Source organism: Arachis duranensis, chromosome 9 (genome assembly GCF_000817695.3).
Source record: "Arachis duranensis cultivar V14167 chromosome 9, aradu.V14167.gnm2.J7QH, whole genome shotgun sequence".
Classification (NCBI taxonomy): Eukaryota; Viridiplantae; Streptophyta; class Magnoliopsida; order Fabales; family Fabaceae; genus Arachis; species Arachis duranensis.
This window is the reverse complement of record NC_029780.3, coordinates 25,629,492-25,639,780: the sequence shown is the minus strand read 5'-3', so window position 1 is coordinate 25,639,780 and position 10,289 is coordinate 25,629,492. Positions and strand designations below refer to the sequence as shown.

Below are 10,289 nucleotides of genomic sequence, written 5' to 3'. Positions count from 1 at the left end.
TCTCTCCCTCTTCTTCTCCCTCTTGTTGTTATCTGCTAGTTGAATAACGCATGCTCGCGTGTTTTTTTGTTTTGTTTTTCTTTTTTACTTTTGTACATTCTTGTGCTTCAATTAACTTAGTCATTGCCTTGGTTTTCTTCTTATTCCAAAACTTTATTCTAACATGTTTATCTTTATAGTGAGTGAACTTGCTTGTAGTAACGAAGAATCTTAGCAATTGTACTACTATTTTTTTGTAACTATTTTTTTTAGTGTTACTGACTTCAATTTTGCTAGATGATGATAATGATGATGATGATGAAAAACAATATTGATATCTCTGCCAGCTGTGTAGTTTGATTTTCTTTTGGAATCATAATTTGAAATTTCAATTCTTGAGTGATTGGCTGCTAGCTACTTGTTATTTTCAAATGAATAAAAGTTTCGATATGTACTTCTTGACTTTGGTATTTTTGTGTTCTTTGAATTGAAATCAATATCTATATTGTTCCCTCAATGAATTGATTTGGAGTTGGTTGAATTTCTTAAGGAAGTTCGAACAATTCTAAATTTAACCAGGTCGAACGGATCTATGTTTGTTAAAAAGTGCCCTAGTCATCTATTCATAGATAATGGCAAAAATGAGGCTAAACCAATATTTACTATAAGAGTGATATTAATTTGAGGACATGGCGGAATAAAAAGGGTTTGAGTTTAACATGGATGAGAAGAAGCCCATCATCAAGGTTGAGCCAGTTCTGGACGAACAAATTAACACTTCAAATGTAATCGAGGATACGGATATTGATATTGTAAGTTGGACAAACAAGGGTGATTTGGCATCAAATAAAAATGAAGACCCTGATGCAACTGAGTATTCAAGTTTATTTGCTGACACTACGTTCGATGTTGAAATTGATTGTAGATAGAGTGATGCTGAGGGTGGAGTTAGAATTCTTAGGTAATAGTGGCTTGGCATGCAACTTTGATGCTTTTTCCTCCGCATTCTATATGAGGTGATTTTTGTTCCATAGCAAATAATTTTGAATTATCTTCCTTACATAGTTGTTTTAATATGTAAGCAAGGAACCTTGGTCTTGTGAATTTGTTGGCAACTGATTATAGTTTGTCATTGCAACCAAATTATGCATTCAAATCTTTAAATTAGATAGTTAATTGGAACATCCATCCGTTGAATTCGTAATCATATACATAGTTCATGTGTTTGATTTCTAATAACACTTACACGTTAACACTCAAGGTGTTTAGTACACATAAGAATGAGTAGGGTGACTTCTGTCGATATCTCACAAGGATTCACTATAAGAAAAATACTGAGTACCGTCGGATTAGCGTCGCAGAATAACGGCGAATTTATTGGCAGATTTATCGATAGTGAAGGCGTCAAATTCGTCAGGTCAAATTATTACCAGTGGATTTATGTTTCCGACGGTAAATTCGCCTGTAATAATTGGAGAAAAACAAAAAAATAGGCGCGTAAGTTAGTATCAAAATTATCGTCGAATGAATTTGCCGATAAACCCAGTTAGTGAAAATGCTGTATTTTAGCAACCTACAATGGTTTATCATCGAATTTTCTAACAGTAACTGTGCCATAAATTTAAAGCGTGAACCTTCTTTCCCCTCATTCAAATTTCTCTCTCTCTCTCTCTCTCTCTCTCTCTCTCTCTTTCTCTCTCTCTCTCTCTCTCTATAACCCTTTCACCTCCCATTCTCTCTCTACCCCCCTTTTCTCTAAGAGCCACTCCTCGTCATTTTTTCTATCACCGTTGTAGCTACCAAATTTTGAACAAGCAACTACCGTTGCTTCTATCGCCGTCTACGCCGCTACTTATGCGGCCGTCTATGCCGCTTGCCATCTACGCCGCTTCTTCTCAGCTCTGGTGCTCTTCTTCAGGTAATGCTTCTTAACTTAGAATTTCTAAAATTCTGATTTGTTGATATAATTTATAAGGTTTATTTGATGTTCTAAGACTTCTGATTATGGTCAATTATTTAGTTCTGAACTTAGGGTTTTGATCTTATTTTGAACTTAGGGTTTTCTAAAATTCTAAACTTAGGGTACTAAAATTTTTTAGTTTTAATTTTAGTTAGAATGTGTTCTGATTTGTGTTCCTTATTTAGTTCTAAACATAGGGTACTGAACTTGTTTTGAACTTAGGATTTTATAAAATTCTGAACTTAGGACACTGAACTTGTTTAGTTTCAATTTTAATTAGAACATTGATAAACCACAATTTTATGACTTATTTTAGATTGAAATGAGTGGATTTTGGCAACTTATTTTTCACTTATTCACCAAAATTGCATGCTTTTATAATTTCTTCCGAAATTACGCTTAAGAGTTAAAAACATGCTTTTAGGCCTTAAATATCAATTTTAATCCACTTTTATTTCCATTCGATGCCGTGATGCATTTGTTGAGTGCTTTCAGATTCAATAAGGCAAGGATGGCTTGGAAGATGGAATGGAAGCATATAAAAGTGGAAGAATCATGAAGAATTAAAGATTTGAGGATTTGGCACTTGCGCATACGAGCACATGCTAATGATTTCTGGACCACTTTTCAACATCAATTTAGCTCAATTCTAAAGGAAGGAAGGCCTAAACAAAAGGGGGTGGAGAGACGGAAGCATACATACATTCATGTAATTTTTTAGCTTGTTTTTGTTCTTAGTTTTTAAGAAAGAGAAACTCTCCCTTCTCTCTAGGTTTTAATGTTATTTGATAATCTTTTTTCTAATTCTTGGATTGAATTTTGTTTAATTTCAGTTTTGTTGTCTTAATTGTACTTTCTCTAGTTTTAATTTCACTTAGAAATCTCGCAAGTTATTTTCTCTTAGTTCGTTAACTTGTGGATCTTGTTAAACTTTGAATTTCTATTAATGCATTGAGGTCTTCATGTTTTATATGTGTTATTTGAGTTACTATTGTTGATAATTGTTAGTAGATAGATTCAACTCTTACTTAATTTTCTCAATTTCATGATGTTTCTTTTTATCACCCACCAAGTGTTTGATAGAATGTTTACTTTAATTATGGAGTAGATTTTTATTCGTGGCTTGGGGGTTGAGTAATTAGGGATACTTGATTTGTCAATGTCCAATATTGATTAGTAATTTAGGATCGTTAGTTGGTTTGGTTTCCACTAACGCTAGTCTTTCACTAAGTCTAATTAGCGAGTTGGCTAGAATTTGTGGATTGAAACCAATTATGCCTACTTGACTTTCCTTCGATGTTAGAGGATGACGAAGTGAGAATAACTCTTAATAATTACCATGTTTGTGGTTGACAACAATGATAGAAATCTAATTTTTCACCCCTAGCCAAGGCCCTTTTTGATTAATTGATTGCCATCTCTTTCGTTGACTTTATCCTTTTAGCTCTTTTAGCTTGGATTCATTGGTTCTTAGTATAGTTGCCTTTTTATTATTATCATCTTTATTGCATGCTTGCTAGATAGTTGTTTACTTGCTTATTGTTCTTACTTTTTGCAATTTATTTGCTAATTATTCTTTGACTTCTAGTCTCTTTCGTATTCAAAACCTCCGAATTTTCTAACCAATGATGTGCATCCAATTGCAAGTCCTAAGAAAAATGACATGGGATTCTATTCTTAGTTATTGATTTGAATTTTGTGATATTTTTTTAAACTTTGATTGAGGGTTAGTTTCCAGTTCAGACTATACTTGTGACACATTTGAGTTTGAAAACTTGTGAAATTCTGAGCCAACATCTAAACTCTTATCAAACATGCTCTGATTTGTGTTCCGTATTTAGTTCTGAACTTAGGATACTGAACTTGTTTTGAATTAAGATTTTCTAAAATTTTGAACTTAGGGTACTAAACTTATTTAGTTTCAATTTTAATTAGAACATGTTCTAATTTCTGTTCCTTACTTAGTTCTTATTTGTTTTTATTCTAATTAAATCATGTTTTGATTGTTGTTGATTTGTTCTGAACTAGTTATTATAATTTATAAGGTTGATTTGTTGTTCTGAATTTTTTATTATTGTTGATTTGTTCTCTTTGTTTCGTTTTGATTAAAGACTCCAATAATAAGTCACATTAATTTTCAATATGTTATAAGAGTGAAAATGAAAGTAAATTAACAAAAAAATCAAATATGAGATCATTTAAATATCCTATGGATGACTTTTTATTTGCATACAGACAAAATTATACATGTAGTATATATATTACTAAATATTTATGAAGTTGTAATGTGCACTTACCTCTTTTATTTTTTCTTGATTTCAACAAATAATGTATTTCTTTAACTAAGTTTAAGGTAGTTTATTTTAATTAAGAATTTTGAATGATGTTGTGAATATGTTTAGCATATTTTTAATTGGTATATGCTCGTTGCAGACTCGACGACAGGTAGAGGTGTTGCGGATCAGCCTAGTGGTCGTGGTCGTGGTAGAGGGAGGATTTCTGCCAGTACTCCCAGGGAATTCTGGATCCTCTTCCTCTAATCCGACTGACCTGATGATGTCACAGGTTGTGGGTACATTGGAACAACTGTTCATCACGGTTCCTAACTCCAACTACGTCTATACATCTACGGCAACGATGCCGCCTCCATCCGCTCAGTAGCCCACTATCTCAGGGATGACGCGGCACCGAAATCCTCTCATGGAAGCCAGCCATCTGATTCCCCTCCACCACCTCCCATCATATGGATTACGATTTGGCCTGATGGCGGAATGATGAGCGGATATTTTATACGCTTTTTGGCATCATTTTCATATAGTTTTTAGTATGTTTTGTTTAGTTTTTATTATATTTTTATAGGTTTTTATGCCAAATTCATATTTTTTAATTATACTTTGAGTTTGTGTATTTTTGTGAAATTTTAGGTATTTTTTGGCTGAAATTGAGGAGCTGGAGCAAAAGTCTGATTCAGAGACAGAGAAAGCACTGCAGATGCTGTCTGGATCTGACGTCTTTGCACTCGAAAGAGCTTTTCTAGAGCTATAGAAATCCAAATAGAGTGTTCTTAATGGATATGGAAAGCTGACTTCCAGAGCTTTCCAAAAATATATAATAGTTTATACTTTGCTTCAGAATAGAAGGTCCAAAATTGGCGTCCAACACCAGCCACTGGCTCCCTTCCAAGCATCCAGCGCCCAAGGAGTAGAGACCAGCGTCTAAATGCCTAAAAAAGACACCCTAGCCAGTGTTCAATGCCCTAGAGGCCTCTTAGCACGTGGATCTCATCAAAACTCATCCCAAACACTCACCAAGTGGGCCTCAAAAGTAGATTTTTGCACTAAAAGACTATTTTACCCTTCTTATGTAATCCTCAGTCATCAGTTTAGTATTTAAGGGATATTTTACATAAGACCTAGAGACTTTTACCCCATATTTTTTTTTACGACATTGTATTTCCTTTTAGTATGAGTTTCTAAACCTCCTAGGTGGAGGGGAGGAGCCCTGCTGAGTCCTATGAATTAATAAAAGTATTACTGTTTCTCTTCGATCCGTGTTTGATTCAATTCTAAGATGTATACTCGTTCTTCAACATGGTGAATAGGATGATCAGTGACAATTAGCTCTTTTCATCATACTAGGACTGCATGCCTAACAACCACCCGTGTCTACTTGGGTTCGTGTGAATACGTGACTGGAAAGCATGAACCGCCAGCTTGATTATACATCTCTCAGACGGCTAATCCACGAATTTGTTGGGGACTTCTTGAGACACCAGTTTAGCCAATTTCCGGGGAGATTAGGATCTCTGTGGTAGAGGCTAGAACCCAAAGAAGCAGCATTCTCTGATCCGGAAGATTCGACCTTGTCTGTGGGGTTTTGAGTAGGATGGCTAAGAGAATGAACTGTTAGAGCTTCACCCTCGTTCAGATTGGATGATCGCGGCCATACGGTGTTTGATCTGAAGCAAAAAAGATTGATGACCACGGTCAATGGCATTGATCACATACAACCTGCCATAGAAAAAATCACTCATAAGCAAAGAAGACAGTATTACTAGAGTTAATTGAGAAAGACAAAGCAACTCTAATCCTTAACCATATTTCTATTTCTGATTCCATTTAATTTACAAAGTATTTCATTTATTCTTTACATGTCAATCTAGTTTAGATCTAACAAATACAAATTTAAAATTAACCTCTTGATTCGCCTGACTAAGACCTGCAAGATAACCATAGCTTGCTTCAAACCACAATCCTCGTGGGATCGATCCTGACTCGCTCAGGTATTACTTGGACAACCCAGTGCACTTGCTGGTACAGTTGTCCAGAGTGTGGGGATTTGTGCACCAAGTTTTTGACGCCGTTGTCGGGGATTGTTCGAGTTTGAACAATAGACGGATTATCTTGTTCTCTAGTTTAGGTAATTTTTATTTTAGTTGAGCCTTTTATTTTTGTTTCTTTTTCTTATTTTCGAAAAAATCAAAAACTTTTTCAAGAAAAAAATACTTTTCTTTTCTTTGTTTAATCTTTGTTTTTGGTTTGAGTCTTTTGTTTTTGTTCTTGGTTAAATTTTCGAAAATTTTGAGTCTTTCTTTCAAAAATTTTTCAAAAATAGTTTCTTTGGTTAAATCTTGTGTCAATTTTTAAGTTTGGTGTCTTCTTGTTATTTTTCTTTTAATTTTTTGAAAATTTATGTTTGGTTTTCTAAAAATTTTAAGTTTGGTGTTCTTTGCATGTTCTTGTGTTATTTGAGTCTTTGAGTCTTATTCTTTGTGTTCTTCTCAATCTTCAAAGTGTTCTTCTATTTTCTTTTTGTTTTGATCTTAAAAGTTTTAAGTTCGATGTCCCTTTGTGTTTCCCTCCAAATTTTCGAAATCTAGGTGGTTTTGATCTAAAAATTTTAAGTTTTGTGTCTTTTACTTATTTTTCTCTCTCCTCATTAAATTTAAAAATAAAAAATATCTTTTCTATTTTTATTTTAACTTAATTTTAGAAATTTTCATTAAAAATTCAGATTTAAATTTTAAATTTTTATCTTATCTTATCTTAGTTTTAAAAATCAAAATTCAAATCTTTTCAAAAATAAAATCTTTTCAAAATTAAAAATCTCATCTTTTCTTTTTCAAATTTAAAATTTAAGAATTCAAATTTCAATTTTTAAAATTTAATTTTTTTTCAAAATCAAATTTCAAATCTTATCTTTTTCAAATCTTTTTTGTTTCTTATTTTATTTTTTCTAATTTCAATTTTTAAAATGTAATCATTTTTAAATCTTTTTAATTTCTTATCTTTTCTAATTTCAATTTTTAAAATTCAAATCTCTTCTTATCTTCTATCTTATTTTAAATTTCAAGAATAAAATTTCAATTCCTTTTAATTAACTAACCTTAATTTTCGAAAATCATAAATAAATAAATAAATATTTTAATTCTTATTTATCTCTTTTATTTCTAATTCTCTTCTTCTCTACTTCTATTTATTCGAACTCCTCTTCCCCTATTTTCAAAGTATTCTTCTTCTCCTTCTTCTCTCTTCATTCTTCTTCTCTTCTTTCTTCACATCTCACAAGGAGTCCTCTGTTCTTGAACAAAGAACTCCCATTTGGCTTCTATTTTATCGACTTTCTTCTTTTCTTATTTATGACCAGGAATAGGGATAAAGAACCTCTCTTTAATCCTGATCCTGAACCTGAAAGGACTTTAAAGAAAATCTTACAACAAGCTAGAGCACAACACTCTGGAAGAAGCCTTTCAGAAAACTTTGAACAAGAAATAGAAGACATGGCCGAACCTAAAGGAGATGCCAGAATGGTTCTTGGTGACTTCACCATGCCTACCTCTGACTTTTATGGCAGAAGTATCTTTGTACCTACCATTGGAGCTAACAATTTTGAGCTTAAGTCTCAGTTAGTCTCTCTTTTGCAACAGAATTTCAAGTTTCATGGACTTCCAATGGAAGATCCACATCAATTCCTATCAAAATTCTTGCAGATCTATGATACTGTCAAGACCAATTGAGTAAATCCTGAGGTCTATAAACTTATGCTCTTTCCTGGAAAAAATTGGTCAATGTCTTCTTAGCCAAGTTTTTTCCACCTTAATTAGAAGATGAGCAAAATCAGAGTGGAAGTTCAAACCTCAAAAAAAAAGAAGGTGAATCCCTAAATTCTTTCCTCCTCAAAGGATGAGCAAAATTAGAGTGGAAGTTCAAACCTCCAGACAAAGAGAAGGTGAATCCCTCTATGAAGCTTGGGAAAGATACAAGCAATTGATCAAGAGATGTCCTCCTGACATGCTCTCAGAATGGTCTATTATAGGCGTGTTCTATGATGGTCTATCTCAGATGTCCAAAATTTTATTGGACAGCTTTGCAGGTGGATCACTCCACTTGAAGAAAATGCCTGCAGAAGCTAGAGAACTCATTGAGATGGTTGCTAACAACCAGTTCATGTACACTTCTGAAAGAAATCCTGTAAATCAAGGAGTCTCTCAGAAGAAAGGAGGTGTTGAAGTTGATACTCTGAATGCCGTATTGGCTCAGAACAAGATCTTGACCCAACAGGTCAATATGATCTCTCAACATTTGACTGGAATGCAAACTGCAACTGGCAATACTGAGGAAGCTTCTTCTGAAATAGAAGCTTATGATCCTGATCAACCTACCATGGAGGAGGTGAATTATATGGGAGAACCCTATGGAAACACCTACAACCCTTTCATGGAGGAATCATCCTAATCTTTCATGGAAGGATCAACAGAAACCTTAGCAAGATTTCAATAAAAATCAAGGTGGAAGGAACCAGAATAGGTTCAACAACAGACCACCATTCCCATCTTCTCAAGGGAACCTGGAAACCCCTAAGCAGAGCCTCTCTGACTTAGTTACTCTGGTTTTTAGCCTCTCTAAGACCACCTATAGTTTCATAAATGAAACAAGTCCTCCATTAGAAACTTGGAGGTACAAGTTGGTCAGCTGAGCAAGAGGATCCCTGAGACTCCGCATGACACTCTTCCAAGCAACACTAAAGTGAACCCCAGAGAAAAGTGCAAGGCCATCACCATGGAGGCTGAGGCCAAAACTGGAGCTAATGGGAAGGCATTGAACGTTAGTGAGGAAGTCCTCACTCGGCGTTCAATGCCCAATCATACAGCAAAGCTGGCGCTCAACACCAGTGAGGAACCCCTCACTGGGCATTCAACGCCCACACAGCCAGGGAAGCTGGCGTTGAATGCCAGCAAGGATACCCCTACTGGGCATTCAACGCCCAAAAGGATAGAGGAACTGGCGTTTAATGCTAGTAAGGGTGCACAGCATGGGCGTTCAATGCTCAAAGAGCTAACAGAGCTGGCGTTGAATGCTAATAAAAGCACACCCACTGAGTGTTTAATTCCCACTCAAGAAAACTCTATCCCAGAATCGAAGAAACCAAAGCTCACATAAAGACCATAGAGGTTCCTTTGCATGCACTTCTGCAGTGCATGAGTTCTGATGATTACTCATCCTTGGATGAGGATGAAGACACTAGGGAAAAGCAAGTTGCTCGCTACCTAGGAGCTCTAATGAAGCTAAATGTCAAGTTATTTGGTACAAAACCTTTAGAGGAAGAACCTCCACTACTTTCTAAAGAACTCCATGCTTTGGTTCAGCAAAAGTTACCTCAGAAGCTTCCAGGTCCTGGATGCTTCCTGATTCTTTGCACCATAAGCACCATGACCTTTGCATACCACTCTCTGTAATAGAGAAGCTGGGAATCCTTGAGGTACAAGCTATAAACATCTCACTAGAGATGGCAGACAAGTCTATAAAGAAGCCATATGGCTTAGTAGAGGATGTCTTAGTGAAGATTGAAAACCACTACATCCCTGCAAACTTTATAGTCTTGGACATAGGAGAGGATAAGGATGAATCCATCATCCTTGGAAGACCTTTCCTAGCTACTACAAAAGCCATGATTAATGTGGCAAAGGGAGAAATGGTCTTCCAACTAGGAGAGGACTACATCTTGTTCAAGATGTCCAATCCCAACTCTCCCTCTGATAAGAAAGAGACGGTCGTATAATACCTAGTGTTCCAACCCTCTCTTTCTATGCAGAGCTTTATAGAGCCCCCAGAGATCAATTCTAAGTTTAGTGTTGGGAAGCCATCAACAAGCTCTAAGCACAGAGGTACTAGGAAGAAAGTACCTAAAGGCTGGAGGGACAAGAAAGTCCCAACTGAAGGCCTCTCACCTGGCATGAGAGTTGTCTTTGCAAAGAAACCAGTCATACCACTCACAGTGAGTCGTGTCCTATCTCTAGAGCATGTGGAGCTCATTTATGAGGAGACAGGAAGAAAGTTCACTGTAAGGGTCA

The 10,289-nt window shown here is 35.3% G+C and overlaps 1 pseudogene; it reads left to right on the top strand.

Annotated features, from left to right (window-relative positions):
* The first annotated feature begins 698 nt into the window (after nucleotides 1-698).
* The window catches only part of LOC127741528 (uncharacterized), a 42,659-nt pseudogene continuing 33,068 nt past the window's right edge, over nucleotides 699-10,289 (top strand).